This window comes from Chinchilla lanigera, unplaced genomic scaffold (assembly GCF_000276665.1).
Source record: "Chinchilla lanigera isolate Chin_1 unplaced genomic scaffold, ChiLan1.0 scaffold00013, whole genome shotgun sequence".
In the NCBI taxonomy this organism is placed as follows: domain Eukaryota; kingdom Metazoa; phylum Chordata; class Mammalia; order Rodentia; family Chinchillidae; genus Chinchilla; species Chinchilla lanigera.
In genome coordinates, this window is record NW_004955414.1 from 28880664 (window position 1) to 28888951 (window position 8288).

Consider the following 8288-nt stretch of genomic DNA (forward strand, 5'->3'; position numbering starts at 1 on the left):
TGTAATTTGGTAAGTCCCCCCTATTCTTATGTTATCTTTCTTTTACTCTTTAAAATTAAAAAAAAAGAGAGAGCAAAAAAAAAGTTATAGAGGACAGGTTTCACTGGACAGTGTGGCCTGATTCCCATCCCTAGTATATGGAAAGAAATGCTGAGACTGTTTTATCTCAATTTCCTCCAGTGGAGGATTTGATTCTCCAATGTTGAAGGTGTAATTTAATTCTTGACACTCTTGGTCTTCCACAACTGGTGGCCCTTGGATAAATTTTTCCCTTAACTCATCACAAGGGTTGATGGGGATGAAAGTTTTTCATTGCTATGGCTTCTCCACTCTGACTTTTTCCTGCCACTTTTTCTTTTCTTTCTCATTTTTTTGGAGGTTTATTTTACGATATACCAGAGATCTACCCTGAGAAAGCTTTCAGTCCCAATCATTTTTTTGATTTTAGTGTAGCAACCTGAGTAGGGCAGATCAAAAAAAAAAAAAAATTGGGAGGTGGGGCCATTGTAGCACAGATGATTTTATTCATAAAACAGAAAGTAATGTCCAAGATCCGTACAAGTTGATGGCAGTTTTAGAAAAAATAAGTATTAAGGGAGTTGATAGTCATGGCCCCTGGTCTCCTAGGGATTGCCTGTCTCTTGCCATAATTTATTTCTGAAGTACATCACCAGCTCAGTGACTGAGGTCTGTACTCAGAGATACGCTAGTTGAGGGCTGAGAAAGGAAAACCCTGCAGTTAATATGAGCCAAGGACATGTGAGGAAAGGGTGTGTGTGCATGGACACTGGTAAGAGTGGATATTCGTCTCCTGCCACTTTCTTGAATAACTCTACCAGCTGCTGCTGGCACTGGAGGGACCAGAGTCGGGTGAAATTCCCAAGTTCAGTGTCAAAACAAGAGGATGACAGGGATGCCTTTTCTCCTCTTGATTTTCAGAATGAGAAATCTGAGGCAGATTTCCCATACTCTCCTGGAATACATATGAGAACACTGGGACTCTTTAACCCTCAGACTGTAAGGAAACTTCCCTAATCTTTTCCTGCACCCGTGTATGGCCTGGTTACACCCTGGGAAATGGTGTGAAGAGCTTCCCAGGGGAAAGTGTAAGTTATGAAATCATGCTTCAATTATACCAGTTCTGTAAGAAAGAGGGAAAATGGTCACGAGTTCCCTCTGTCCTGGCATAACTACTCCAAACTGTGCCAAAAATTCAGGCAAGACCCCATGTTACTTGTGGGTCCTCAGGCACTGCTGAGTCTCAGGCAGTCTATTCTGAGCCTTCTTGTTCACCCCACCCAGAAACACTGATGCCACCCAGACCAAAAGAAGTCTCCAAATGGAGGGTGTACCCTCTTCAGGAAGTGGGCAGGGGAAAATTTGGCATCCTCCAAATCCACATGCCTTTTCCCTTGGCAGACCTAAGACAAATCAAACAGGATTTAAGAAACTTGCTTGATAATCCTGATAAGTGCATAGAGACACTTTGAGGTTTAGCTCAATCATTTGATCTAACTTGAAAGGATGTTATGCTTCTTTTAAATCAGACACCATCCCCTAGTAAAAAAACAAGTGACTTTAGAGATGGCAGAGGTCTTCAGAGATAAATTACATGTAATTCATTATTAGAAGACTGAGGAACTAAAGCTGGGGGAAAACTTTAACCCACAGGGATGCCAGCAATCCAGGGAGAGAACTTTGACTGGGACCCAGATGATGATAGCAATGAACGGAGTTATAAACATTTCCAGTCCTACATTCATGAGGGATTGCAGAGGAAATGCTCTAAGCCCCTCAGTTATTCCAAGTTATCAACCTTTGATCATGGCTGTGAAGAGAATCCTTCAGCCTTTTTACAAAGACTCCAACAGACTTTAACTAAATATACCTTTCTGCCCCCAAACACAGCAGAGGGCCAGATGATAAATTTATCCTTGAGTGATAAATTTATAACCTAATTGGCTGCAGATACAGGAGAACATTGCAAAAGGAGGCATTTGGTCCTGATAACTCTTTAGATGCCTTAGTTAAGAGAGTCACTGAGATCTTTTATAACTGGTACTGGGAAGAGGCCAAGGACAAAGAGAAACTGGATCAGAGAAAGGCAGCAGTACTAGTGGCTGCACTCTGGGAGAGCCCAACAGAATTCCCAGGGTTCTGAAGGCAGTTCATCTGCTTACTATAGCTTCAGAAAGCCAGGGCATTTCCATAGAGACAGTGATGAGGGTCACAACCAAAAGGGCAAAGAGCCATCCACCCCCTGCGTAGTCTCTAATGGGAACCACTGGAAACAGAATTGCCCCAAGAAGTGAAGGTCTCCAGGATCAAACTCATCCTTTCAGTTGATCCAACAAGACTGAGAGGACCCAGAGCACTCATCATAGGCATCTGTAAATTGGACTGTCATGACTGCCTGGAACTCTCAGGTAATTCTAACTATAGAAGGGAAGGAGGTGAACTTCCTTTTGAACACTGGAGTCACTGAATCTGTTCTCTCCAGTCCTGGCCTGCTCTCTTCAGTCAGTATGACTTTTAGAGGCATAACTGGAAAACCTACAATTAGATACATTTACAGCCTGTGTGCTGCAGTTGCATGATATTCTGTTCTCTCTTGACTTTCTAATTAACCCAGAGAGCTGAACCACTGTATCTTGCCTCCTGTAAACACTATTAATTCTTCTGCCTCAAGATCAGTGCTCTCCCTTCCTCTTTGGAGACAGAGGTTAATCCAGAAGTCAGAACTGTTCAGGGAAAAACAGGATGGGCTATTGGGGGAATGTCTACGCTCCTTCATTTAAAGGACCTGACTTTATTCTCTCACCGAAGACAATGTCCACTGAGGCTGGAGGCTAAATAGGGATTTCTCCCAGTAATTAACAACTTTAAAGGCCCTTGCAGCACACCTAGTTTGGATATTCAAAAAACCAACTGAGAGTAGTTTAAGATACCCAGCTAGGAAAGCAGCACTAGTGCCTTTAGATCCTGTGGTACCTAACCTGTACAACCTTTTATCCTAGATTCCTGAAGACGTCAGATGGTTTATAGTTTTAGGTTTTAAAGATCCATTTTTCTGCATACCTCTCCACTTTGATTCACAATTTCTTTTTGCATTTGAAGATCCCTCTGAGGAAGTTACTGAGTTAATGTGGACTGTGTTGCCACAAGGGTTGAGAGACAGCCCTCACTGAGTGAGTCTCTGAATGAGTCCTCTCTCGAGTCCTCTCTCTGAATGAGTCCTCTCTCGAGTCTTCTCATTTTAACTACCCCTAGACTAGAGCCCTATAATACTTGGATGACAACCTCTCATGTGTCCCTCCTGAGGAACTCTCAAGCCAAGGTATCCAAGTCATATTAAACTTTTTAGGTGAGAGACAGAGAAAGTTTCTTGATCAAATGTACAACTATGTAGTCCCTCCATAAAATACCTTGGTCTAATCCTCTCTTAAGGAACCCCAAGGTTAGGGGAAAAGGATATTAAATCAGTTGCTTTTTTTCCCTTTTCAAGAATGTTAAAACAACTTTGAAGATTATTGGACATCACAGAGTTTTGCCATTTCTGGACTGCAGGTTATGGTGAGGTAGCAAAGACTCTTTATCAGTCAAAGAAACTCAAAAGTCTAATATTCATATTTTAATTTGAGAACCAAGCTATCAGCAGGCTTTTCAAAAACACAAACAAACATTTTTTGCTTCCCCTTGCATTAAGTTTCCCCATAGGGCAGTGCTTTAACTTATATGTTTCTGAGAGGAATGGAATGACCCTGGGAGTCTTAACCCAGGACTAAGGGCCTGTACAATGACCAGTAGGATATTTGAGCCAGGAACTAGATATAATAGTGAAGGGATGGCCAGCCTGCATTTGAGCAGTGGCTGCTTGGCTCTTCTGCTGCACTTCTGTCTTCCTGACTAACCTTAGGAAAGGATTTTACTATTTTTACTCCCTTAATGTGGCCTGGACTTCTCTCTTCCAAAGGGAGCATATGGTTCTCTGATAATCACCTTCTTAAATATCAGGTACTCCTTTAAAAGGACTAGTTGTCCGACTAAAGATGTGTTCCTCTTTAAACCCTGCCACCTTCCTCCCAGAAGGAAATGAGACCTTGGATCATGACTATAAACAGGTAATTCTCCCACACCTATGCAGCTAGAAAAGATCTCCATAGCTAACCCTAATATGATTCTTTTCTGTAAATATTATATGCAGTAAATGGAATGTGAAAGGCAAGATATGCTGTGGTAAATTTACAGGCCACCTTTGAAAGTTCCCCTCTAACTCGTGGAACTAGTGTCCAGGTGGTGGAGCTCATAGCCCTTACAAGAGCAGTCAAGCTCAGTAAAAAGCCAAAGAGTTAATATTTATACTCACTTGAAATATGCTTTTCTTGGTGCTACATGCCTAAGCTGCTAGCTGGAAGGAAAGAGAGTTCTTGTTGGCAAGTGGATCCTTTATTAAATATCACAGGGAAATAGATTACCTTCTATCCTCTGTCTATCTCCCATCTGAGGTGGTAGTTAGTTATACAATGCAAAGAGCACCAAAATGGAACAGATGAGGTTGCACAGGAAAACTGACTGGCTGACCTAGTGGCCAAGGCAGATTTTTGTTTGGGGAAAAGCCCCTGGGAGATGCCAAGCCCAATTCTACCAGAGCTGAGACAGAAAGGGCCCTATCCAGGGATATCAGCTCCCACACTTTTTGGTGGTTTCAAGCAGAGGGTGGAAAAACTGCTTATACCTGCAGCCAGCCAATGGAAAATCATTAGAACTTTTCAGGCTTTCTACTTAGGAGAGGAAAAACCTTACAAAATGACCAAGAGATTATTCATGAGTAAGGGACTCCTTTGCATGGCTCAAGCTATATAAGCCTGTGAAATATGTTTCTAGAAAACCTTCCCAGTGAATAGATTGCACACATTACCCTCCTCCCAGAGCCAGCAAAGTGGGAGATATTCAGGGGAGGACTTGGAAATAGCTTTCACCCACCTGCCCTCTTTCGGTTTCTATTTAGATTCCCAACACCTCATGTTCTTATAGGTGGGACTTTGAGGAGGCAATTGTATCACGGGAGTGCAATACTCATTAGTGGATTAATCTATTGATGTGTTCTGGCTAAATGTGATATAGGGAGGAAGTGGCTCACAGGGAGCATGTCTTAGAATGGTGTATCTCCCTCCCTCTCCCTTGATTCCTTTTCTCTGCTTCCTAGTGCCATGCCATAAGCAAGCATCTCCTGCCATGCCTCTCTGCCATTGTAGTCAGCCAACTATGGACTGAAACCTCTACAAATTGTGAGCCATATTACACCATTCCTGCTCAGAGTTAAGGGTATTGTATCTCAGTAAAGACAAAGTAATTATGACATTTCCAAAAGTAAGAGGATCTCGTACCTCTTAGCATGTGTAGATACCTTAAATAATTGGACGGAAATTTCACCTTGCAGGACAGAGAAGTCTTCAGAGGTGATAAAGATCTTAACTTCAGAGATTATTCCCAAATGCAGACTCCCTCGGAAACTTCAGAGTGATAATGGCTCCCTGGTATGGCTTGTATCAAAATGTATCCCCAAAGCCCCATGTGCTCAAAGGAAGGGTTTTTGTTCATAAATGGGGCTTTTGGGGAGGTGGTAGCATCTAGGGTGTGTGAATGTGGATTATGGGTGTGTGATAACTTCATTAGTACACTGATTTAGTTAGCACAATTCTGGATGTGGGTAATAGGAAGCTCCACCCTGGGTGTGGGTGGCACCAACCAATAGGCTTGTGGCCTGAAAAGAATAAGAGGGAAAGGAAATTTGCTGCTTCCTGCCTGCCTTGCTGCGGACAGTTTCTCCTCTGCCTTGGAGCCAGCCATGTATGGACTGAAACCTCTAAAAAATATGAGCTAAAATAAACCTTTCTTCCTTTAACTCGTGGGTATTTGGTATTTTGTTCAAGCATCAAGAAAGTAACTAAGACACAGACCCACCCCCAAAGCTGTTGTCATGCAGGGAATCTCCCAGGCCCTAAGAACTCATTACTACTTCCACTATGCTCAGAGGCCCCAGTCATCAGGTAAAGTTGAAAAGATGAATGAAATCTTAAAGAGACATCTCAGAAAGCTCACTCAGCAAACTCAACTCCCTTGGCCTACTTTGCTTCCCCTAGCCCTGATGTGAATAAGAAACTCACTCCAGACATGAGGACTAAGTCCTTTTAGAATGCTATATGAATGAATGCTCCTCACCAGTGATTTCCTGGTTGATTGAGAAACTCCTGCCCAAATTAGGGATATGCATTGTTAATCTCGACAAAATTTGTTTCTCCTCATTTAGAGTCTGTCAGACTACAAATGGTCATGCAGAAGGAACCAATGATAAATATGCTGGACTTCTTTTACTGAGGTCAATTACACTGACCTTCTGAAGACAGTCCTTAACTGCTGAACCCAAACCTAATTTCTTTTGAGGGCTCCTTAGATTAGCTCTCTGAAGAGAGTTCAACAATGGTTCTTCTACTATACTGAATGGCCCCCTTCCTTTTATCTTCATTCCTTCTCCCTTAACAGCACTTAAGGATACTTCATTCAGAGGTGGTGATTGTAATAGTTCATTATTTAGCTTATAAAGAGGTACTAAGGGGAGTCTAAGATAGAGTTAGATAAAAGAAAATAGTAATTCAAGCAGATAGTTCATCTTAAAATTGTAAAGGAAAACAAGAAAAAAAGGTTAGGATAAGAATGAATAGATAAGGACCTTTCTTCCCAGGAAGAAGATTCTTATGCAGAATATGCTACGTTAGTTAACAGGTCTTCCTTTCCTCTGGATTGGACTTTGAAAAACATTAGAAATATAAAATAACCAGTGTCCTTCCACTTCTTTTATCTGAAATGACCTTTTTGCTGTTCTCTGCTTATTCATATAGAAGCAGGACAAAGAAAACAATTTGGACTTTCATTTGGAAAGCCTCCTGGTAAAAGGAGATTTTTCTCTTCTTATTTCCAATACTCTTCTAAATTATTCCTTTTGTCCAAAAATTTAATTTTTTTATTTTAAAAATTAAAAAATTGACAAAACAACAATGAAGACAAAATCAAAACAGCACAAATAGAACAAAAATGATAGATGACCTCAAAGCAAAATGATAGGAATTTACAATGGTTGCTACATCACATACTGTTATCTTCAGTGAAGTTGCTCAGTCCACCAGGTGTAAGAATGTAAGATTGATCTAACAATCAAAGACAGTAACAAGTAAAAAAAAAAAAAAAATCGGAAAAAACAACATTGGAAATGATGCAGAGCTTCACCATACAAGATGGTAGGACTTCAACAATGGTTCTTATACTACATATTGTTGTTTCCAGATCAGTCATTCTGATTATCAAATTTAAGCATGCAAAATTGGTCAAGAAAAAAGCAAATTTTAAGCATTGACTGTTCCTTTCAATAAACCACAGACAATAGCAATACACCTATTCCAGCCATCCTTATATATACATATACATTTTGCTTTTCATTAAAAAAAACCCAAGTGACAAAAACAAATACATAAACAAAACAGCATAGAGAACAATGAAAATGATACAGAATTTCAAAACATGGTGATAAGATATTAACAATGATTGTTATATTACATAGTGTCCTCTTCAAAATGGTTGCACATATAACCAGATATAGGCATGCAAGATTGATTAAACAATTACACATTAACAGTTCCTTTCAATAAACCAACAGATATTAGTACAATTATCCTAGCTATCCTGTGTGTGTATATATAGATAGATAGATAGATATAGATATAGATATTTTTCCCTCTTCCTTCTTTCTTTTTTCTTCTCCCATCCTTCTTCCTACTTGCTCCTTCCTATTTGAGCAGTTTCTTTTCCTTCTCACAATATCGATTGTACCTTTCAGATTTTATTTACTCTTTCAGGTTCTTATAGTAGGGAGAAATGATGTTTACACATGTGAATCTGATTTATTTCACTAATGAGTATGGTCTCTAGTTGCATCCATTTACCTATAAAAGCCTCTAGTTTATCTTTGTTTATAGATGAATAATACTCATTTTATAAAAATACCACATCTTTTTTATCCATTCCTCAGTTGATGGACATTTGGGTTATTTCCAAGATTTAGCTATTAAAAATTGCACTGTTATAAACACTGCTATAAACACGTGCACATATATCACTGTGGTATGATGTTTTCAGTTCTTCTGGAAAAATACCCAGAAGGGGAATAGCTGGGTTGAATGAGACCTCAAATTCTAGTTTACTGAGGACTCTCCAAACTGTTTTCCACAGTGGTT

General features: G+C 40.1%; 1 pseudogene; it reads left to right on the forward strand.

Annotated features, from left to right (window-relative positions):
• Positions 1 to 4107: 4107 nt before the first annotated feature.
• The window catches only part of LOC102022383, a 41754-nt pseudogene continuing 37573 nt past the window's right edge, over positions 4108 to 8288 (forward strand).